Here is a 25,082-nt window from a genome sequence, read left to right on the forward strand (position 1 = left end):
GGGACCTGGGTAGGCTACACAGCTTAAAACATAAAATTGAAGCTGCAATTATACTACTGGCAGGTACATGAAAAATCTAATTTGGACATTGACACAAATAAACAAATAAGTTCCAACAACACAGCAACCCATCAGTATATGCAGCAACAAATTAGGATGACATTGATGTTCCAGCATATATTTAAACAGCTCTACTAACATTTAGAGGCAAGGAAAGTCCAGAAACAATATGACAGGCACAATCAAGGAGCAGGAAATGACCATCAGAAATTACAATTTCATCAATTTTGGCCATAACCCAATTAAAAATCACAATGGTAACACATGATTAATCCAAAGAATCTAACCCGACAAATTGACCCAAATCATAAAGGAGTTGAAGTTTAAAACCAACACAACAATGAGAAATCTGCACAATACTCCACAATATCCCAAGAGAAATCACAATGAAACAAAAGAACATGACAATAATTAGGCACACGAAGTAAGAACCACTTAAATCAACCAGGAATAAACTTAGCACATAAACTATCCATCATCAGGAAAATAAAGAAAAAAACTTAAGAAGCATATTTACCAAATATCATAACCCTGACCAATAAGTTGCTCAGAAATTTCCCAAGCAGAATGCCAGGAACAAAGTATAGGAGCAGAGGAAACCAAAAACCAAATAAAGAAAAACTCCAGCCCCAACATTATTCAAGAAGAAGAGTTAATGATCTATTTTTCAGGATAATCTCAAGCAATAAGAACGCAATTAAACTCCATGAACAGAATGCCACAGGCACAAGCACAATCAAACGGCCAGAAATCAATGAATACAGCAAAAGACAGAGGAGAAGAAAAGAAAGGAAGGAAGGATTTTGAATAAGCCAAAACAGTGTAATTCTCTCAATGATGCAGTTTCCAAGATGAGAATCTCTTGGATGATTTTGAATAAAAGGCACTTATGTACAGTAAAGAAAAGTGTGGTTACACTAAATCATGATTATAAATGCAGATAGAGCAACCAAAGTGGTTTTACAACAATTTAACAGGGTAATAACTTACAACTAATAACATGTACTATAATCAAAATCCAAAGAAAAGAAGGCAAGGAATCAGCTCATGTGATTAAAGTGACTCAATTCTTTACTAACCGCGGAAATAATTAACTAAAGTGATAGATATTATGAACAGAATCACAGAACAGAGCCCTACTTCACTAAGCTTATTCAATCTGAACTCATTCATCAATTCACTATATTAAGAAATAGCAGGATGAATTAACTAGCAAAATCCAAAACAATAATAAGAGTGGCAGCAATTGAACCATTGACACATGCATCGAAGTAAATACATAAGGAAAGAGAAAGTGAAGTTACCGTCAATCCAAGATCTGATATCGTCGACTAGTTGAACACAAGACCCGATCGGCGTCAATCACCCCCACACCAACGTCAATGGAATACTTCAACACAAGCTCCGATCGCGGAGCTGCAGAGAAACAAAAACCCCCAAAAATGAAGAAATCAGTAACTGGCGGAGAGGGAGAGGTACCTAGAGAACTTGAGAGGGAGCTGCAGAGAAACAAATCAATAACTGGCGGAGAGGGAGAAGTACCTAGAGAAATCGTAACCGGTGGAGAGAGGAGAAGCCGAGAGGGAAGAACGGCGTTGTCGGAGATCGAGAGCGAAGGGAAAGAGAAGGGAGATCGAGAGCACCGTTATACTGTGTTTCGTTTAAGGCTAGGGTTGCAATTCTTTTGTTTTATATATGTGTGAAAACGGCGGTTCAAAACCGCCATAATCACCCAGAACCGCCAGCAAACACAAAGTTAATTATGGTAGCAACCAAAAATGCCATAATAACCGGGTATTACGGCGGTTCTTTAAAATCGCCGTAATATCAATGCCATTTTAAACTCTTTTTTTTGTAGTATGAGTTTGAAAAGAACCAAGTGTGGACATTAGTTCCAAAGCCTAGTGGAAAGAAAGTGACCGGCACTAAGGAGCCATTATTTTATGGTTTATTTTATACTGAATTGAGTGCATTTTGTCAACTATTCTCACACTTATTCATGTAAATTGCATGTTTTTAAGTTTCTTTCCTAATTTTGTGCTATGATTGATAACATGCTTCCTAAGCCTTAAAATCGCTAATTTTTAATCCTCTTTTATTATCATTCGACGCCGTGATTCGTGTGTTAAGTATTTTCAGGGTTTATAGCGCAGGAATGGCTTAGAGGATGGAAAGGAAGCATGCAAAAGTGGAAGGAACACAAGAAATTGAAGTTTTGAGGAACTAGTGTCCACGCGCATGCATGGCTGACGTGTACGCGTGACCGAGCCAATGTCCAAATGACGCGCACGCGTGGCTGACGTCTATGCGTGACCAGGAATTCGTTCAGCGATGCGTACGCGTCACACGTGACGAGCGTCACGTGCTGCAATTAATAGAAAACATTGTGGACGGTTTCTGGGCTACTTTTGACCTAGTTTCAGGCCCGAAAACTTAGACAAGAGGCTGCAGAGTAGAGCTAGAAGGGGATTCATTCATTCATTCACAATGGACTCTTCATTTATTCACACTTGAGGTTTTAGATGTAGAATTCTAGAGAGAGAGAGGCTCTCCTCTCTCTAGGTTTTAGATTTTCTTCTTTCAATTTCTCTTAGGTTCAGATTTCAGTCTTATTTTAATTTAGCTTTCTCTTACTTTGATTTGTTCTAGCACTTTTGTTATCTACTTCTCTTATTGATTCCTTTATTTTGCCCATTTAGTTTATGAACTCTTCTTGTTAGATTCAATTTCCTTTTAATACAATTTGAGGTATTTCATGTTTATTGCTTCTTCTTCATTTGTTGTTATTGATTCCTTGCAATTGTTAGTCTTAGATTTTACATTCCTTTATTACATTTCTATGCTTTTAGTTTGTGCCTTCCAAGTGTTTGATAAAATGCTTGGATAGATTTTAATTTAGATTTTTTTGTTCTTGAATTGGATTGATTAATTAGAGACTCTTGAGTGTCAAAAATCTTTTGTTGATTGGTAATTGAAGATTGCCAGTTAGCCTGAACTTCACTAAATCTAGTCTCTCACTATGAGTTGACTAGGACTTGTGAACTCAAGTTGATTGTATGCACTTGACTTTCCTTCATTGGTTAGAGGTTAACTAAGTGAAGGCAATTTACATTTACCATCATAATTGACGATGATAGTGATGATAGGACTTCTAATTCTCTTTCCTTGTTGAGACCTGGTGCACGAATCCCCACACTTCGTACAACTGTACCAGCAAGTGCACTGGATCGTCCAAGTAATACCTGAGCGAGTCAGGGTTGATCCCACAAGAATTGTAGTTTGAAGCAAGCTATGGTTATCTTGCAGGTCTTAGTCAAACGGATAAAAGAGTTTGAATTGAATGATGGAATTATAAGGTTTGATTATAAGAAATAAAGAGAAAGGTAATCAGAACTCAGAAGTCGTGTAAATTATGAAAAGAGAATGGTTAAGGCTTGGAGTTGCTTTGTCCTTCTGGATTAACTCAGGTCTTACTATCTTCTTCAATTGTGAATGATTTCTTCTATGGCAGGCTGTATGTGATTGACGCTGCTTTGAGCAGCCGTCAATACTCCTCCAGATCTGAACCCCAGGGTTAGTGCGGATCCATTCAAATTGAGGGTGAAGTTCCTACAATTTATTCTCCTTGGTGATCCTACTCAAAATGCCACAGACAAAGTTGAATCTTATGGATCAGAGGATGCTGCGCCTTTAGTTCTAGCCTCTACCACAGAAACCCTAATCTTCCCATACTTTGGTTGAACTAGTGTCTCGAGAGTCCCCAACGAAGTCGTGGATTAGCCATCTAAGAGATGTATAATCAAGCTGGTGATTCATCATTGTCCGATGAAAGACGCACTCTGAACCCATGTAGAATATGATAACTTTATACCAATTCAACGCATTCATATTAATGAAAAACGAAGATACATCTTAGAATTGAATCAAACACGGATTAAAGAGGAACAGTAATCTTTTATTAATCTATAAAACTCAGCAGGGCTCCTCCCCTCAACCTAGGAGGTTTAGAAACTCATACTGATAGAAAATACAAGCATGGAATTCGAAAATATGGTAAAAGGTGATAGAAGATTATGTAAAATATACCTTAAATACTAAACTAATGACTAGTAAAGGTAAAACAGTCTTTTTAGTGCTAAAATTTACTTCTAGGGCCCACTTGGTGAGTGATTGGGCTGAGCTTTTGATGAGATCCACGTGCTAGGAGGCCTCTAGGGTGTTGAACGCTAGCTAAGGGGTCCTCTTTGGGAGTTTGGATGCTGGTCTCCTCCTTTGAACGCTTGACGCCTGGAATGGGGCAGGAGGCTGGCGTTGGACGCCAGTTTTAGGCCTTCTATTCTGATGCAAAGTATGGACTATTATACATTGCTGGAAAGCTCTGGAAGTCAGCTTTTCATATCCATTGCGAACGCTCCATTTGGACTTCTATAGCTCTAGAAAAACTCTTCCGAGTGCAAAGAGGTCAGATCCGAACAGCATCTGCAGTGCTTTCTCTGTCTCTGAATCAGACTTTTGCTCCAACTCCTCAATTTAAGCCAGAAAATACTTGAAAATGTACAAAAACACACAAACTCAAAGTAAAATCCAAAAATGTAAATTTAACACTAAAACCTATGAAAACTTAATAAAACTTAAACAAAACATACTAAAAACTATATGAAAATAATGCCAAAAAGCGTATAAAATATCCGCTCATCACAACACCAAACTTAAACTGTTGCTTGTCTCCAAGCAACTAAAAACACAGTAGGATAAAAAGAAGATTAAGATACAATAAATTTCAGAGTTTTCAATGAAGCTCCGTTTCAATTAGATGAGCGGGACTTAGTAGCTTTTCGCTTCTGAATAGTTTTGGCATCTCACTGTCCATTGAAACTCAGAAATGTTGGTCTCTTTAGGAATTTAAAATCTAAATAATATTATTGAATCTTCTAGTTTAGTTCTTTTTTATTCTTGAACATAACTTTTAAAGTCTTGGTCATGACCCTAAGCACTTTGTTTTCCAGAATTACCACCAGATACATAAATACCACAGACACTTTAACTAGGTGAACCCTTTTCGTATTGTGATTAAGCTTTGCTAAAATCCCCAGATAGAGGTGTCCAGAGTTCTTAAGCACACTCTTTTTGCTTTGGACCACGACTTTAACAGCTCAGTCTCAAGCTTTTCACTTGACACCTTCACACCACAAGCACATGATTAGGGACAGCTTTGTTAGGCCACTTAGACCAGGATTTTAGTCCTTTTAGTTCCTCCTAACCATTGATGCTCAAAGCCTTGGATCCTTTTACCCTTGTCTTTTGGTTTAAAGGGTTATTGGCTTTTTCAATCTGCCCTCCTTTTCCTGCATTTTTGGGCAGTAATGGATTTTTCTGCTATTTATTATTTTTTTTTTCATTTTTTTTGCTTGCATACTTTTTTTTTTTTTGCAACATGCTTTTTCTTTTTCTTTTTGCTGCTTTTTCTTGCTTCAAGAATCAACTTTTGGATTTTTCAGATTACCAATAATACTTTTCTTTCATCATCATTCTTTCAAGAGCTAACATTCTTAATTTCAATTTCAAATATGCACTATTTATTCATACATTCAGAAAACAAAAGCAATGCCACCACATCAAGATAATTGAACTATTCTTATTATAAACTTGAAATTCATGTATCTTAATTTTCTTTTTCAATTAAAAATTTTTTTTCTTTTAAGCAAGATGATAGATGCATGGAATGATTCATAGCTTTAAGATATAAATGCAAATGATCATGCAGTAAGAACTAGAGAACAGATAATAAAACATACAGAAAACATAAAAATAACATAAGAAAATGAGATAAAGAAAAGGAATCCACCTTTAATGGCGGTGGCTAGTGCTCCTTTGTCTCTGTTGCTCCTCTCTGAGGTTTCACCAGTCTTTGGTGCCATACTTAAGAGTGGTAAAAGTCATTAAGCAAAGCTTTCTGGAACACTAAACTTAAGAGTTTTACTCGTCCTCGAGCAAATATGAACAAATGGGAAGGGATCAGAAGGAGAAAAATGTGGGGTTTTTGTGGGACCCACTGGTCCTGAGAGGCTAGGAAATTCAGATCCCCTGCCCTCTGCACTGACATTTGAACGCCCAGGGTTTGCTCCCTGGCTAGCGTTCAACGCCAGCTATGCTACCCATTGGGGGCATTGAATGCCTAGCCAGTGCTCCCTGGCTGGCGTTCAACGCCAGCAACACTCCATCCAGAGTGTTCTGTTTTTGCTGCTGAACAATTGTCTCTGTTCTGACTACTGAACATGATCATGACCCTAAAAAAATTTAAAGAAAAATAAAATTAAGAAAAATAAAAATAATTAATTAAGGTTGGGTTGCCTCCCAACAAGCGCTTCTTTAATGTCTTTAGCTAGACCTCACTATACTTATCTTAGTAGCAGTGTTGAGTCTCCTGGCTCTATATCTCCTTCAAGGTAATGCTTAACTCTCTGTCCATTGACAGTGAACTTGTTTTCAGGATCTTTACCTTAAAGTTCTATGTGCCCATAAGGTGATACACTAGTAATCACAGACGGTCCCTTCCAACAGGATTTGAGTTTCCCAGAAAATAATTTCAGTCTTGAGTTGAAGAGTAGGACCTTCTGTCCTGGTTCAAAGACTTTGGAAGATATTTTCTTGTCATGCCACCTTTTTTTTCTTTTTCCTTATAGATCTTTGCATTTTCAAATGCAGCTAAGCAGAATTCATCCAACTCATTTAGTTGGAGAAGCTGTTTCTCTCCTGCTGCTTTAGCATCAAGGTTGAGGAATCTAGTAGCACAATAGGCCTTGTGTTCTAGTTCCACAGGCAGATGACAGGACTTCCCATACACTAGTTGATATGGTGATGTTCCTATAGGGATTTTGAAAGCTGTTCTGTATGCCCACAGAACATCATCAAGCTTTCTATCCCAATCTTTTCTAGAGGCGCTTACTGTCCTCTCTAGGATTCACTTTATCTCTCTATTTGAGACTTCAGCTTGCCCATTTGTTTCGAGATGATATGGTGTTGCTACTTTATGGCGAATTCCGTAACGGCTTAAGACAGAATCCAGCTGTCTGTTGCAAAAATGAGTACCTCCATCACTAATCAGTGCCCTAAGGACACCAAATCTGCTGAAGATGTTCTTTTGGATGAACTTCATCACTACTCTGGTGTTATTAGTGGGTGTTGCTATTGCTTCAACCCATTTAAACACATAATCTACTGCCACAAGGATGTAGGTGTTTGAGTATGAATGTGGAAAGGGTCCCATGAAATCTATACCCCATACGTCAAACAACTCAATCTCTAGGATTCCTTGCTGAGGCATGCCATGACCATGAGGGATATTGCCAGCCCTTCGATAACTATCACAGTTACAGACAAATTCTCTAGAGTCCTTAAAGAGATTAGGCCAGTAGAAACCACTCTGGAGAACTTTAGTGGCTGTCCGCTCACCTCCGAAGTGTCCTCCATAGTCTGAACCATGGCAATGCCATAGGATTCTTGTGCCTCTTCTTCAGACACACATCATCGGATTATTCCATCCGAGCATCTCTTAAAAAGAAATGGCTCATCCCACAAATAATACTTTGCATCATGCATGACTTTTTGGGCTTGCTGCCTGTTAAACTATTTGGGAATGAACCTTATAGCCTTGTAGTTTACAATGTCTACAAACCAAGGTGCTGTCCGGATGGCATAGAGTTTTTCATCTGGAAAGAATTCAGATATGTCAGTGGAGGGAGGAGAATTTTCCGCCACTAGCTCAATCCGGGACAAGTGGTCAGCCACCTGATTTTCTGTCCCTTTTCTGTCTCTAATTTCTATATCAAACTCTTGTAGGGGTAATACCCATCTTATAAGTCTGGGATTGGAATCCTGTTTGGTGAGTAGATACTTTAGAGCAGCATGGTCAGTATAGATAATGACCTTAGATCCTACTAGGTAGGATCTGAACTTGTCAATGGCATAAACCACTGGAAGTAGCTCCTTTTCTGTAGTAGTGTAGTTTCTCTACGCATCATTTAATACTCCACTAGCATAGTAAATGACATGCAGAAGCTTGCCATGTCTCTGTCCCAGAACTGCACCAATGACATGATCACTGGCGTCACACATTAGTTCGAATGGTAAATCCCAATTGGGTGCCGAGATGATAGGAGCAGTGACAAACTTGGCTTTCAGAGTTTCAAAGGCATGCAGACATTCTTGGTCAAAGATAAATGGGACGTCAGTGGCCAAGAGATTACACAGGGGTTTTACAATTTTCGAAAAATCTTTTATGAACCTCCTGTAGAATCATGCATGTCCCAGAAAATTTCTGATCGCCTTGACATTAGCAGGTGGTGGTAATTTTTTAATCACTTCCACCTTAGCTTGATCTACTTCTATTCCCTTTCTTGAAATCCGATGTCCAAGAACAATGCCTTCAGTCACCATAAAGTGACATTTTTCCCAGTTTTGAACTAGGTTTATTTCTTGACATCTTTTCAGAACTAGGGCAAGATGATCAAGGCAGGTGTCAAATGAGTCTCCAAAAATAGAGAAGTCGTCCATGAACACTTCAAAGAACTTCTCTACCATATCAGAGAAGATAGATAGCATACATCTCTAAAAGGTGGCAGGTGCATTGCACAGGCCAAATGGCATTCGTCTGTAGGCGAACACGCCAGATGGACATGTGAATGCTATCTTCTCTTGATTTTGTGGATCCACTGCTATTTGATTGAACCCGAAATATCCATCCAAGAAACAATAAAAAGTATGACCTGCTAGTCTTTCTAGTATTTGGTCAATGAAGGGTAAAGGAAAGTGATCTTTACTGGTGGCGTCATTGAGTCTTCTATAGTCAATGCACATATGCCACCCTGTAACTGTCCTTATAGGAATCAGTTCATTCTTTTCATTCTTTTCATTCTGAATCATTGTCATGCCTCCCTTCTTGGAAACAACTTGGACAGGGCTCGCCCAGGGGATATCAGAAATGGGATACATAATCTCAGCCTCCCAGAGCTTAGTGATTTCCTTCTACACTACTTCCTTCATAGCCGAATTTAGTCGCCTTTGTGGTTGCATCACTGGTTTGGCATTATCCTCCAGCAAAATTTTGTGCATGCATCAGGCCGGGCTAATGCCCTTAAAGTCACTTATAGTCCACCCAAGGGTGGACTTGTGTGTTTTGAGCACTTGAATTAGTGCTTCTTCTTCTTGTGGCTCTAAGACAAAGCTTATGATTACAGGATAAGTGTCTTCATCTCCCAGAAATGCATATTTCAGGGAAGATGGTAATGTCTTGAGCTCAAGCTTCGGAGGCTTCTCCTTTTCCTCAGAGGTTCCTTTGAATCAGGCTGGGCATCAGTAAGGATGTCATTCAGCCCTTCCTTGAGACTTTCGACCATGTTAACTTCTTCTACCAGGGAATCAATGAGGTCAATCCTCATGCATTGCTCAGGGTGTCTGGATGCTGCATAGTCTTGACAGCATTTAGTACGAACTTTTTCTCATTGACTCTTAGGGTTACTTCCCCTTTTTCAACATCAATGAGGGTCCGTCCTGTAATTAGGAAGGGTCTCTCTAGGATAAGGGATGCACTCTTATGCCCTTCCATATCTAGCACCACAAAGTCAGTGGGAAAAGCAAAGGGTCCAACCCTAACAATCATGTCTTCAATTACGCCTGATGGTATCTTAATAGAACCATCAGCAAGTTGAAGGCATATACGGGTTGGTTTTACTTTATCAGTCAAGCAAAGCTTCTTTATTAATGAAGCAGGTATTAGGTTGATGCTTGCTCCAAGGTCAAATAGAGCTATCCTTGTGCAAGCATTACCTAGAGTGCATGGTATCATAAAGCTTCCAGGATCCTTAAGTTTCTCTGGTAAGCTATTCTGAATGATTGAACTGCACTCTTCAGTGAGGAGGACTGTTTCTGTCTCTCTCTGATCCTTCTTATCACTTAGAATGTCCTTCGTGAACTTAGCATAAGAAGGTATCTGTTCAAGAGTCTCTACAAAAGGGATCTTGATCTCTAATGTTCTGAGATAATCTGTAATGTGGACAAATTATTTATCTTTTTCCTCTTGATAGAGCTTTTGAGGAAATGGCATTTTAGCCTTATACTCATCAACTTTGGTTGATGAAGGCCGAGTGCCATGTGTGTTGGAAGGGGGGTTACTAGCTTGCTTAGGAGGATTTTTATCAGTGAGTGACTGGCCTCCCTTGCATAGGCATTCAAAGCCCATATTGCTGCCCTCTTCTTGGCATTCAACGCCAGGGACACTGCCTCCTGTTGGGCGTTCAATGCCAGGGATGGATTCCCCTTCTTGGCATTGAATGCCTTTAGAGATGTCTTAGACATCAGTCTGGTGTTCTTCTATTTGCTTTTCTTTCTTGTTGTACTGAGGTTGGGTGTTTAAGGATTTTTCACTCCTCAATTGGATAGCCTGGCATTCTTCAGTTATCTGCTTAGATAACTGCTGCCTTATTTGACTCAGCTAGGCTTCTACATTCCTGTTAGAGGCTTGAGTTTCTCGCAAAGCCTCTTGCAATTCCAGTATTTGCTAGGTAAGAGAGTGTAGTTGCTGAGTCAATGGGCTATCCTGTTCTAGAGGGTTAGGTTCAATAGATATTGCCTTAACATCTCCTTTCATAGAAGTCTCAGCAGATGAGTACAAATGTTGATTAGTAGCAACTGTCTCAATAAGCTCTTGAGCCTCTTCAATGGTCTTTCTCATATGTATGGAACCACCAGTAGAGTGGTCCAAAGACATTCTAACCATGTCTGAAAGTCCATAGTAGAAGATGTCTAACTGTACCCATTCTGAAAATATTTCAGTGGGACATTTTCTTAGCATCCTTATATACCTCTCCCAAGCATCATAAAGAGATTCACTATCTCCTTGTTTGAAGCCTTGGATGTCCAGCCTCAGCTGGGTCATCTTCCTTGGGGGGAAGTATTGGTTCAAAAATTTGTCTACTAACTGTTTCCAAGTTTTTAAGCTAGATTTGGGCTAGTTATTTAACCACCTCTTTGCTTGATCCTTTACAGCAAAAGGAAAGAGCAATAATCTGTAGACATCTTGGTCTACTCCCTCATTGTGTATTGTGTCAACAATCTTTAAGAAATCTGCTAAGAATTCTGTAGGTTCTTCCTGTGGAAGTCCAGAAAACTGGTAGTTTTACTGTACTATGGTAATAAGTTGAGGGTCTAGTTCAAAGCTACTTGCTCTGATGTGAGTTATGCTAATACTTCTTTCATAGAAGTCAGCAGTGGGATTTGTATAAGATCCCAGAGTTCTTCTAAACTCTTCATTCCCATTTGGATTCATGATGAAAAAAGGTAAAAGAAGAGAAAGAAGAATGGAGATAGAAGAAGTAGAAGAAGAAATAGAAGTAGAAAAGATAAACAAGAATTAAAATATTTTTGTTTTTATTTTATTTATTAATTAAATTCAAAAATAAAGGTTAATTAATTAAAAGGAATTGAAAATTAATTAATAAATTTCAAAAAAAGAAGAGAGAGAAATTAGTTAGGAATTTTTGAAAAAAAGAGAGAGAAGATAAGTAACTAATTAACAAAGAATTGAAAACAAGATAAGATAGAAGATTAAAAAGATTTGAATTTAAAATTTGAAATTTGAAAAGATAAGATAAGAAATTGAAAAGATTTGAAAAAGATTTAATTTAAAAATTTAAAAGAAGATAAGATAGATTAGGTAAGAAAGATAAGATAAGGAAGTTAAGAAAAGATAAGTTTTAAATCAAAAAGATTTGAAATCAAAATCAAAAAGTTAGTTTCTAAATTAAAAAGATTTAAAATTTAAAATTTTAAAAGAAAGATAAGATAAGAAAGAATCAAATTTTAAGAGAAAAGATTTGAAAAGAGGTTGAATGAGATAAGATTTGAAATTTAATTTAAAATTAAAATTTGAATCTGAAAATTTAAATTTTGAATTTTGAAAATTGAATTTTGAATTTTGAAATATGAATTTTGAATTTTGAATTTTAAATTTTGAATTTGAAAAAAGATATGATTTTTTTTAAGATTTGATTTTGAAATTTTAAATTTTAAATTTTAAATTTTAAATTTTGAAATTTGAATTTTAAAATTTGAATTTAAAATAAGATAAGATTTTTGAAAAAGATTTAAAAAAAGTTGAAAAAGATAAGATTTTAAAATTTGAATTTTGAAAAGATAAGATAAGATATGATTTTTGAAATTAAAATCTGAACTTTTTTGTTAATTTTCGAAAATTTAATTAATTTAAAGATAGAAAATACATTTTTTTTATTTTTGAATTTAATGAGAAAAGAGAAAAACAAGTAAAAGACACAAAACTTAAAATTTTTAGATCTAATGACTCCTAGTGTGCGAAAATTGGAGGGAAAAACACAAAGGAACACCAAACTTAAAAATTTTAAGATCAAAACACAAAGAAAAATAAGAACACTTTGAAGATCAAGAAGAACACCAAGAACAAGACTCAATAAACTCAAAGAACACAAGAACATGCAAAAGACACCAAACTTAAAATTTTTGAAAACCAAGAACAAAATTTTTTAAAAATTAAAGAAAACACACAAGAAGGCACCAAACTTAAAGATTTGACACAAGATTTAAATAAAGAAACTATTTTTGAAAATTTTTTGAAAGAGAGACTCAAAAACTTCGAAAAATGCAACAAGAACAAAAACAAAAGCCTAAAAGAAAAAAAAAACAAAGATTAAAGAAAAGAAAAAGGTTTTTGGAAAAGTTTTAAAATTTCTGGAATGGAAAACAAGAAATAGGTAAGACTCAAAATAGGAACAAAGATTAAACAAAAAAAAAAGAAAAATATTTTTGAAATTTTTTTTTAATTTTTCAAAAATAAGAAGAAGAAAATAAAAATAGAAATAAAAATAAAAGACTCTTGCAAAAATCAAAGACAATACCTGATCTAGGGAATAAGATATTCTGTCAGTTGTCCAAACTCGAACAATCTCCGGCAACGGCGCCAAAAACTTGGTGCACGAATTCCCACTCTTCGTACAACTGTACCAGCAAGTGCACTGGGTCATCCAAGTAATACCTGAGCGAGTCAGGGTCGATCCCACAAGGATTATGGTTTGAAGTAAGCTATGGTTATCTTGCAGGTCTTAGTCAGGCGGATAAAAGAGTTTGAATTGAAAGATGGAATTATAAGGTTTGATTATAAGGAATAAAGAAAAAGGTAATCAGAACTCAAAAGTCGTGTAAATTATGAAAAGAGAATGGTTAAGGCTTGGAGTTGCTTTGTCCTTCTTGATTAACTCTGATCTTACTGTCTTCTTCAATTGTGAATGATTTCTTCTATGGCAGGCTGTATGTGATTGACGCTGGTTTGAGCAGCCGCTAATACTCCTCTAGATATGAACCCCAGGGTTAATGTGGATCCATTCTGAATGAGAGTGAAGCTCCTGCAGTTCATTCTCCTTGGTGATCCTACTCAAAACGCCACAGACAAGGTAGAATCTTCCGAATCAGAGGATGCTACACCTTTGGTTCTAGCCTCTACCATATAGATCCTAATCTTCCCATACTTCGAATGAACTAGTGTCTCGAGAAGTTCCCAACGAAGTCGTGGATTAGCCGTCTAACAGATGTATAATCAAGCTGGTGATTTATCATTGTCCAATAAAAGATGCACTCTGAACCCGTGTAGATTATACCAATTCAACGCATTCATATTGATGAAGAACGAAGATACATCTTAAAATTGAATCAAACACGGATTAAAGAGGAACAGTAATCTTTTATCAACCCATAAAACTCAGCAAGGCTCCTCCCCTCAACCTAGGAGGTTTAAAAACTCATACTGATAGAAAATACAAGCATGAAATTTGAAAATATGGTAAAAGGTGATAGAAGATTATGTAAAATATCCCTTAAATACTAAACTAATGATTAGTAAGGGTAAAACAGTTTTTTTAATGCTAAAATCTACATCTGGGGCCCACTTGGTGAGTGTTTGGGCTGAACTTTGATGAGATCCACGTGCTAAGAGGCATCTAGGGCATTGAACACTGGCTAGGGGGTCCTCTTTGGGCATTTCGACGCTGGTCTCCTCCTTTGGGCGCTGGACGCCTGGAATGGGGCAGGAGGCTGGTGTTGGACACCAGTTTTGGGCCTTCTATTCTGAAGCAAAGTATAAACTATTATAAATTTCTGGAAAGTTCTGGAAGTCAGCTTTCTATAGCCATTGAGAACGCTCCATTTGGACTTCTGTAGCTCTAGAAAAGCTCTTCCAAGTGCAAGGAGGTTAGATCCAAACAACATCTGCAGTGATTTTTCTATCTCTGAATCAGACTTTTGCTCTAACTCCTCAATTTCAGCCAGAAAATACCTGAAAATGTACAAAAATACACAAACTCAAACTAGAATTCAAAAATGTGAATTTAACACTAAAACCTATGAAAACTTAATAAAACTTAAACAAAACATACTAAAAATATATGAAAATGATGCCAAAAAGCGTATAAAATATCCGTTCATCAAGACTTTTCTTAGCTATTAGTTTATTTTCTCACAATTTATATTTTCTTGTCATCAAACCTAAAACCCAAAAATATACAAAACCATAACCCACGGAAGCCCGTCGTCGACCTCCCCACACTTAAAGATTGCACCATCCTCGGTGCATACAAAGATGAGTAAGGTGGATCGGGGTTGCTACAACTAATGAGCTTCTTCAAAGAATTTTTCAGATGGACTTGTTTCTCACCCCCATTTAAGAGCTTTTCCGTTCCTCTTTTGGTGGCCATCTGATAAACCCCAATTTTGTGGTTTATCTTGTGCTTATTTTGGGGGATTTTATCAACTTTTCTCACATTTATTCAATGAAATAGCATTGTTTTGTAATTCTCCCTTAAATTGTGCTTAAGTGTGAAAACATGCTTTTTAGGCCTTAAAATAGCTAAATTTAACTCACTTTAATTCCATTCGATGCCTTGATATGTTTGTTAAGTGATTTCAAGTTTAGAAGGCAAAGATTGGATTGAAGAAATGAAGAAAAAGCATGCAAAGTGGGAGAACTCATGAAGAAATAAAGAAACTGCAAAGCTGTCAAGCCTGACCTCTTCGCAATCAATTGACTATAACTTGAGCTACAGAGATCCAAATGAGGCGGTTCTAATTGCATTGGAAAGCTAACATCTGAGGCTTCAAAATGATATAAAATTTGCTATAGATTCTTCGCGTTTAAGGATGCGCATGTGCACTGTATGCGTGCGCACCGATGTTGCACGTGGGTCCATTTTGGGCAACTCGTTGGGGGCGATTTCTGAAGCATTTTGGGCCCAATCCAACTCATTTCTGATGCTATTTCATGCAGAATTCAAGATTAGGCAAGGGAGAGTAATTGTTTTAGAGTTTTGGCATCATGTAGCTTAGTTTCTAGAGAGAGAAGCTCCCTCTTCTCTCTAGAATTAGGGTTCTTAGGATATTTCCATCTTAGATCTAGGTCAATTTTCATGTTCTCATCTTGTCTCCTTCATAATTTCTTGTTTTTACTACTCTATTCTTCTTAGTTCTCTTGTCAATTTTACTTTTATGTCTCTTTTATGTTTATAAATGCTCATGTTGGATTTTGTTTACATTGAATGAAATTTAATGTTTGATGTTCTTTTAATTGTTGATTTGAGTTGTGAATTTATTTTTCTTACAATTGGTAGTTGGTAGATTTATTATTCTTGAATTTTTACTATGCTTTCCTTTTATGCCTTCCAAGTGTTTGACAAAATGTTTGGTTGGGCTTTAGAGTAGATTTTGAGCATTCTTGGCTTGGGAAGAGTAATTGGGCAATCTTTAGTCATTAATACCCAATTTAGATTGGTGATCTAGAGTTGTTAGTTAATATCATTTTCAATGACTCTAATCTCTTGCTAATTTAATTAGTGAGTTGATTAGGATTTTTGACGTGAGATTAACTAGTCTTGTTTGACTTTTTCTAATGGAAGATAACTCACACCTTCTTCCAACATTGGGGATGACGAAATAAGATAAATTCTTGTTAAGTATTGTTATGATTAATGACTAGGATAGAAAGCCTATGATCTCAAACCTTGCCATGAATGTCTCTCTTTATTAATTGCTTGATTTACTTTTCTTGTCATTTATTTCGTTGCCCCTTTTATCAACCAAACCCTTGCTCCTTCATAGCCAATAATTAAACACTTCATTGCAATTCCTTGTGAGACAACCCAGAGTTTAAATACTTTGGTTAATTCTTATTTGGGGTTTGTTATTTGTTACAACCAAATTTTTTATGTGAGAGTTGTTTGTTGGTTTAGAACTATACTAGCAACGAGATTTTATTTGTGAAATTTTAGACCGGCACTCAATTTTTCATTAATAAAATGGCGTCGTTGCCGGGGAATTGAAATGGTGTTATATTATTGGCTATTGTGAATATTGTGAATATGTTTACCTTTTACTTATTTGTTAGTTTTTGTTAGCTTTAGAACTTTGTTGCTTATTTTTGTAGCTTTTGTTTTTATTTGCTATTATAAATTCTCATCCTCACTTTGGCTATGAGTTTGGCTCAAATTATGTTATAGAAAATGGGAGCTACAATGACAATATGCATCAAGAATTTGGGTACAATCAAAGATGGGAGGAGCCTCAAAGGATTGATCAACCTTCTTGGCAACAACCTCCTCCGGTTTCTTATGGGTATAATTCCAATCCTAATGCATATCAATCTAAAGGATGTGGTGACTCTTATTGTGATTGTCAACAACCACCACCATATGCCTATGAACCACCTCCTCAACATAATTTTGAACCACCTCACTCACAAGCCCCCTTTTCACCAACCACCTCCATATGACCCCAACCCATATCCACAATACCAACCACCTTGTGAACCATATGAACCATATAAAGAACCACCCCAATTCCACCACCAATACCCTCAAGAACCACCACCTCCATACTATTACCAAGATGAATCACTTTCCATGTATGATAACTTTTAACCACATAATGAATTTCCCTTTCCACCACAACCCTCCATGGAAGAACACTCATATCCATCCATCCAAGAGCCAATGGATCGTCTCAAGGAAGCAATGGATCGGCTTCAAGCAATAACCCGTCAAAAAGAGCAAGAGGAAGCCAAAAGGATGAATGAAGTTATCGAGGCTAACCTTGCCAAAATTAAAGCTGCCTTGGACTCACGGGACTCATGCAACAAGCAAAGTACCTCCACGGATAAATGTGAGAAATCAACCGAAGAGGGGAGTATGAAGGAGATTTTGGACATGAGGACAAGGGGATGGGGCATGTCTTGCAACAAGTGGAGGAGGAAGAGATTGTTAAAGAAGAAGAAGTGGTTGAAGAGTTAGAGGAAGTTAAACAAGAGGTGGATTTCAAACTTGAGAACACTTCCACACTAAGTGATATTGTTGATGATCTTGTGGAAGTTGTTGAACCTTCTTCCAATGAGCTTGAATTTGGTGTTGAGGAGGATAATGCACAACCTCCAAGGCATAGTACAAATGATGAAAGATTGGAAGAGGTTGATCAAGAGATGGATTCAATCATTGAAAATTTCTTATCTACAATTGAATCCTCTCCCATTGTGCTTGAAATTGAGATCAAACAAGAAGATTCACAACCTCCCATGCCCTTGGTGAGCAATGAAGAAGAGATTGAATTGGAAGAGAGCCACCAAGAGGAAGAGGTTGAAGTTGAGGAAAGTTGCAAGGAGGTGTAGGTAGTCAAGAAGGAGCACAAGGACGTAGACCTCGCATTGGCTAAGTGGGGGAGGTCCCCCTTCTTAAGTCACCATCATCCAACACAACATTCAAGTGGGTAAAATTTCTATCCCTAAGCTTCACTTTCTCACTTGAATATGGTTTGATTGAAAATGATGGTCAACTTAGAGCTCTTTGTGGAGTTAAGAGTAGGAGAGAATTGGTTAGTGGGTGGAAATGTCAAACAAGGTTCCTTATGGTTGGAAGCTTAAAGTCTAAGTGCAATGGTTGGTATAGTTCTCAACTAAAGGGGTCTAGGAAGATGCTTTGGTGTTTACTTGAGAATTCAGATCACTTCTCACCCAATTGGAATTATGATGATCAACTTGAAGATGGGTGTAGAAACAAGATTTGAGATCTGGGAATATATGAAGATCAATTTTGGAAGCCTTAGCTTGTGTGGAACTTCATCGAAGCTTGGTGCCATTGATCTTGAATTTTGGAGCTTACTTGAAGTCCAAGTATTGGTGGAAGTTTCAAGATGAGTTCAAGCATAAACAACCATGACAAGGAGCTTTCCAAATGTCCAACTTAAGGACTTAAACTAAAAGTGCTAGGTGGGAGACACCCCACCATGGTAAACTCTTTCCATTCTCTTGTAAATATAATCAATTGATGAATTGAGTTGCCATTGTTAGGTAGTTTTCTTTTTTGCATACTCTTGTTTTAATATTTTGGTTGTTGGTTTGCTTGATTAGATTTGTGCCTTAAGTTGTAGCTTAGTTGTTGTTGAGTAGTGTTTTGCTTGTAGTATAAGTTTTGTTTTTAGTGTATTTGAAATTTTTTTTCAAAAACCAAAAAGATTTGTTGTTAAAATTGATTTGTGATTATTTTAGAATGCTTATAGATTAGGAGAGTGCCCTATTTTTGAAAAAAAAAAAACAGGCATCCGCGCGTAAGCGTGCTGTGTGCGCGCGCGTCAGTGGTGCATCTCACACTCCTGGTACAAAAACCAGAGAGTTATGCCTAGTTTGTGCCTATTCTGTGTCTGCGTTGGTCGCCATCTTCACATCCACGCGTATGCGTGCTATGCGCGTATGCGTCGCTTGTCCCGCCTGCCCACCCACGTGCACGCATGCTGTGCGCGTACGCGTCGCCCTGCGCGTCCTGTTTTTCCCCTGTTCTGCCCTATTTTCTTTCTCCCTTCTTCTCTTCTTTTCCTTCTAGTTTCTTCCTCTTTCTTTCTTCTTCTTTCTTCCTTTCTTACTTTCTTTTCAAAATTTTTACTTTTTATTTTTCTTATTTTCGTCTTCTTTTATATGTTGCATTTGCATATTATCATTCATTGCATTTTAATTTTGTTTTTATAGTTTGTTCTTATTTTATTTTCTAAGTTTCTCATTTTAATAATGGTGTTGAATTCTCTTACTCAATTGTTGAGAAGTCCTTGGATTATTTTGGTGCTTCGTGACTTATTTGGCATTAATTGTGATCATTGTTCCGCACACAAGATTAGTGCTTTAGTCTTTCCTAACTCATTATTCTTTGTTTTTTGTACCTCATTATTGAGTTAGGATAGGACCAATTGCTCTCATGCTTATCATTAATCTTGTTTGTGTCAACTCTTTCTTATTTGAACTTGATGCTTTTGAGTGTTCTCTTCATGCTTTGACTTTACTCTTGCATCAAGTATTAGTTGATATGCCCTTTGCCTATATTGCTTTCTCACTCACATGCGTAGCTAACATGTAGTGAGAACCCTATTCTTATTTGGCATTAGCCCCCCCTATGTTCTAATTGCTTTCATATCTTTGTTGTAGGCTTAATTTTCTTTTTTTTTTCTCTCCTTTGAGGTTAGCCTCCAAGAAGGAAAGGAATGGAAAAGCTTCTAATGGGGCCACAAACAAGTTCACCCGCACAACCTTTTGAAGGAGTTCATCAATTGTAGCAACCCATCCACCTTGCTCTCCTTTGCATGCACCGAGGACGGTGCAAATTTCTAAGTGTGGGGAGGTCATCCGACCGACCTCCATGGTTAACAACTTCCTTTTTCAATACCAATTCTTAATTTTTGTCTTTGTTAGTTAGTTGTTGCATTGCATGATAGGTTGCATGTTAGTTAGAATTTGTACATATTTTATTACTTCTCTTTATTTTAGGACTACTTGGTTAGGGTGATGATTTCTTTTCCAAGAAACTATTTTAGGGCACCCTACCAATTCAAAAAATTTTTCTTGTTGAACTTGCTTGAAGAATTTATTTTGGAACATGGTTTTTGAGCTAAGAACACAAGCATGTGAGTTTTGAGCCTAATTGTGTGGTTACATCTTATAACCACTTATTTCTATTCTTGTGTGCATTATTCTCTTTCTATGATTGTGATCTTTAGTTTGTTTGATTCTTTATGTCCATTATTCCATGTATACATGCATTTATATGATTGAGGCCATCATTTCATTTAGCTCACTTACCCAAATAGCTTACCTTTCATCAACCATTGTTAGCCAATTTTGAGCATATTTAATCCCTTTTGTTCTTAATTTTAGCACATCACTACCTCAAAGTGAAAAACAATAAATGTCCTTTATTTGAATCTTTGATTAGCTTAGGCTAGTAAGGGTGTGTATCATTTGGGTATGGGAAACTTGGGACATTGGTTGAGGTAAAAGTGTAATTTTTATTTTTGTTAAAAATATTGGGAATTGGGTACATATTCATGCACTATATATAAAACCATATGCATTGATACGTTTGTATATACTTTAGAAAAAAAGATAAAGAAAAAGAAAAAAGAACATATATATATATAAGAAAAAAATATAGAAAAAAGAAAAAAAAGAGAAAAAGAAATAAAAAGGTGACAAAAATTCCCCAAAGTAAAGTTCAATAAAAATTAATGCATATGGAATATGAATTAAAAAAGAATGCATGAGTATGTAAAAAAGTGGGAATCATGGGTAGCTAGGCATTGTATTAGAATTGTATAGGTTGTTATATGTGTTAGGTGAGAGCTTAGGCTAATCAAAGATTCAAATTTCAAGCTCACTTGTCCATATGCATCCTACCTTGACCCTAGCCCCATTACAACCTATAAACAAGTCCTCATGATGGATGTATGCATGCATTGAATAATTGTTGATTGTTAGATGAAAAAAAATCTTAAAAAGCATGAGTAGAAGAGGATTGAGTGAATCGACCCTATACACTTGAGCGACTAGAGCGGATACACTTCCGGTGAGGGTTCGATGCTCAATTCCTTGTTCCCGACTTTCATGAGCGTTCTTCTTGCAAGTCTATTTGAACTTCATTTTGATATTTGAATTGGTAGAGTTTGTGAGTCGTCATATGATCTTAGCCCTACTTGTTCATATATGTTCTTGGAGATTGATTTACTTTTAACCAAGTAGGTAGAATCATTTTGCATTTAGTTGCATGCATGTAGATAGGAGCATATAGTTTCTTTGCATTTAATAAATGTTCATACCCTTTTCTTGTCTTTCCTTACTCTTAGCATGAGGACATGCTTAGTTTAAGTGTGGGAAGATTTGATAAACCCCAATTTTGTGGTTTATCTTGTGCTTATTTTGGGGGATTTATCAACTTTTCTCACATTTATTCAATGAAATATCATGGTTTTGTAATTCTCCCTTAAATTGTGCTTAAGTGTGAAAACATGCTTTTTAGGCCTTAAAATAGCTAAATTTAACTCACTTTAATTCCATTCGATGCCTTGATATGTTTGTTAAGTGATTTCAGCTTTAGAATGCCAAGATTGGATTGAAGGAATAAAAAAAAAGCATGCAAAGTGGGAGAACTCATGAAGAAATGAAGAAACCGCAAAGTTGTCAAGCCTGACCTCTTCGCACTCAATCGACCATAACTTGAGCTACAGAGATCCAAATGAGGCGGTTCTAGTTGCGTTAGAAAGCTAACATTCGGGGCTTCAAAATAATATAAAATTTGTCATAGTTGCTTCGCGTTTAGGGATGTGCACGCGCACTGTACGTGTGCGTACTGATGTTGCACGTGGGTCCATTTTAGGCAACTCGTTGGGGGCGATTTTTGAAGTATTTTGGGCCTAATCTAACTCATTTTTGATGCTATTTTATGCAGAATTCAAGCTTGGGAAACGGAAGAGCAATTGTTTTGGAGTTTTGGCATCATGTAGCTTAGTTTCTAGAGAGAGAAGCTCCCTCTTCTCTCTAGAATTAGGGTTCTTAGGATATTTCCATCTTAGATCTAGGTCAATTTTCATGTTCTCATCTTGTTTCCTTCATAATTTCTTGTTTCTACTACTCTATTCTTCTTAGTTCTCTTGTCAATTTTACTTTTATGTCTCTTTTATGTTTATGAATGCTCATGTTGGATTTTGTTTACATTGAATGAAATTTAATGTTTGATGTTCTTTTAATTGTTGATTTGAGTTGTGAATTTACTTTTCTTACAATTGGTAGTTGGTAGATTTATTATTCTTGCATTTTTACTATGCTTTCCTTTTATGCCTTCCAAGTGTTTGACAAAATGCTTGGTTAGGCTTTAGAGTAGATTTTGGGCATTCTTGGCTTGAAAAGAGTAATTGGGCAATCTTGAGTCATTAATACCCAATTTAGATTGGTGATCTAGAGTTGTTAGTTAATATCATTTTCAATGACTCTAATCTCTTGCTAATTTAATTAGTGAGTTGATTAGGATTTTTGACGTGAGATTAACTAGTCTTGTTTTACTTTCTCTAATGAAAGATAACTCACACCTTCTTCCAACATTGGGGATGATGAAATAAGATAAATTCTTGTTAAGTATTGTTATGATTAATGACTATGATAGAAAGCCTATGATCTCAAACCTTGCCATGAATGTCCCTCTTTATTAATTGCTTTCTTTAATTGCTTGATTTACTTTTCTTGTCATTTATTTCATTGCCCCTTTTATCAACCAAGCCCCTTGCTCCTTCATAGCCAATAAGTAAATACTTCATTGCAATTCCTTGTGAGATGACCCGGAGTTTAAATACTTTGGTTAATTCTTATTTGGGATTTGTTATTTGTGACAACCAAATTTTTTATGTGAGAGTTGTTTGTTGGTTTAGAACTATACTAGCAACGAGATTTCATTTGTGAAATTCTAGACCAACACTCAATTTTTCATTATCATCATCCGGAAAGGAGAGAAAAAGGAAGAGGATTAAGCCCAAAAATAAAAATATCAAGGGAAATAAAATATAGGTAGGGCTAATGCCAAATAAGAGTGTTATTCTGAACTACATGGTAGCTACAACATGTAAATGAGAAAATAATGTAAGCAAAGGGCATATCATTGGTGCAAGAATTGCAACAATAAGGGGGAGAGAGTGGGTCATGAAAGACAATACAAGTTCATATCAATGCATAAGGAATACAAGTGTCATAAAAGATTAGCATTGACCTATAAATAATATCACCCAACAATGTAAAACAAGACACTAAGCACCAAAATAATGGAAGAAATATTCAACAGGTGAGTAAGAAAATTTAACACCAATGTTAAAACAACAAATATAGAAAAGAAAAGAGGAACAGACAACAAAATTAAAATGCAATGAATATAAGTATGCAAATGTAATAAGAAAAAGAAAAGAAAGAGGATAAAAGTGAGAAGTGGGGATGTGAAGAGAGGAATAAGAAGAAAATAAGAAAGGAAGAAAAAAGGAGAAGAAACAGGGCAGAAACATGGTGCGAAAGCGACGCGCGCGCATGGGTCACGTATGCGCGTGAAAACATAAAAAGGCAGGTGACGCGTGAGCGTCGTCCACGCGTACGCGTGGGTGGCCCAAAATAAAAAGTGACACGCGAGCGTCGGTCACACGTGCGCGTGACTACTGTTCATGCCAGACGTACAAAAGTTGCACAATTCCATCACAACTCTCTGGTTTTTGTACGGGGGTAGCATTCAGGTACGACGCGTGCGCGTCGTCCATGCCTACGCTTTGGGGGCCCAAAATGCAAATGACGCGTACGCATCATCAAAGCGCACGCGTGGGTTGGGTTGTGCGCCTAGCACCCCACCCACATGGTTCCAGTGCAACTCTCTGGTTTTTGTACCAGGGGTTGCACAATCAGCATACGACGCGTACGCATTGCCCACGTGCATGCGTGGGTTGTCGATTTTTTTTTTATATATAATAAACTAACAAGTTTAAACATAACTTAAACTAAATAAACTGAACTAAAATTGAAAATTCAACTTATTACCAATATAGATAAAAGGGAAATTAGAAAGAATTTACCATGATGGGGTGTCTCCCACCTAGCACTTTTAGTTAAAGTCCTTAAGTTGGACATTTGGTGAGCTCCTTGTCATGGTGGCTTGTATTTGAACTTATCTTGAAACTTCCACCAATGCTTGGACTTCCAATAAGCTCCAACATTTCCAAGTGAATTCACCAAGCCTTGATGAAGTTCTTCACAAGCTTTAAGCTCCCAAAGTTGATCCTCTTGTATTCCCGGATCCCAATTCTGATTTCGACGCCCGTCTTCAAGTTGATCATCATTGTTCCAACCGGGTGACAAGCAATCTAAATTTTCTATGAAATACCAAACTCTTCTCTTAGATCCAACCAAATGATCACTAGTCCAACCCTTGCATCTAGCTCTTGAAATCTCAACCTTGATGAGTATTGATTTGCAACTCCAACCATTAAACATCCTTCTCTTACGCTTCATTCCACAAAGCCTTCTAAGTTGGCCATCTGTTTCAAGAATACCACACTCAAGTGGGACAATAAATCTAAGAGAGATAAGTTTTACCCACTCAAATGAAGGAGTAGATGACAACTTACGTAGAGAAGTCTCCAACGATCTTGACAAACCATATTCAACTCCCGTCCAATCTTGTCGAAGAACTTCCACCTTTTGAAAAGATTCTTCTCTTTCAAGCTTGTCCTCACCGAATTCATCTAACGCTTCTTCGTTACTCAAATCATAAGTATGAGGTTGAGAGAAATCTACCTCAATGTTGCTTTCAATTTCATCGGGAGAAGATTCTTCAAACTCAAGGGGTTTACTTGTGGATGCAAATTCATCACCAAGGGAACTTGCCTCTTGATCTATTCCATCCAATTCTTCATAGGGAATATGCCTTGGAAGTTATGCACCTTCTTCCTTAACATCTTTTTCAAGTCCAATGGAGGGGAATTCAATTGTAGATAGAAATTCATCAATTATTGAATCCATCTCTTGATCAACCTCCTCAAAGTCTTTAACCATGATATACTTTGGAGGTTGTACACCCTCCTCAACATCAAATTAAAACTTCTTGGAAGGAGGCTATATGACTTGA

This window comes from Arachis hypogaea, chromosome 13, assembly GCF_003086295.3.
Source record: "Arachis hypogaea cultivar Tifrunner chromosome 13, arahy.Tifrunner.gnm2.J5K5, whole genome shotgun sequence".
Taxonomy (NCBI): Eukaryota; Viridiplantae; Streptophyta; class Magnoliopsida; order Fabales; family Fabaceae; genus Arachis; species Arachis hypogaea.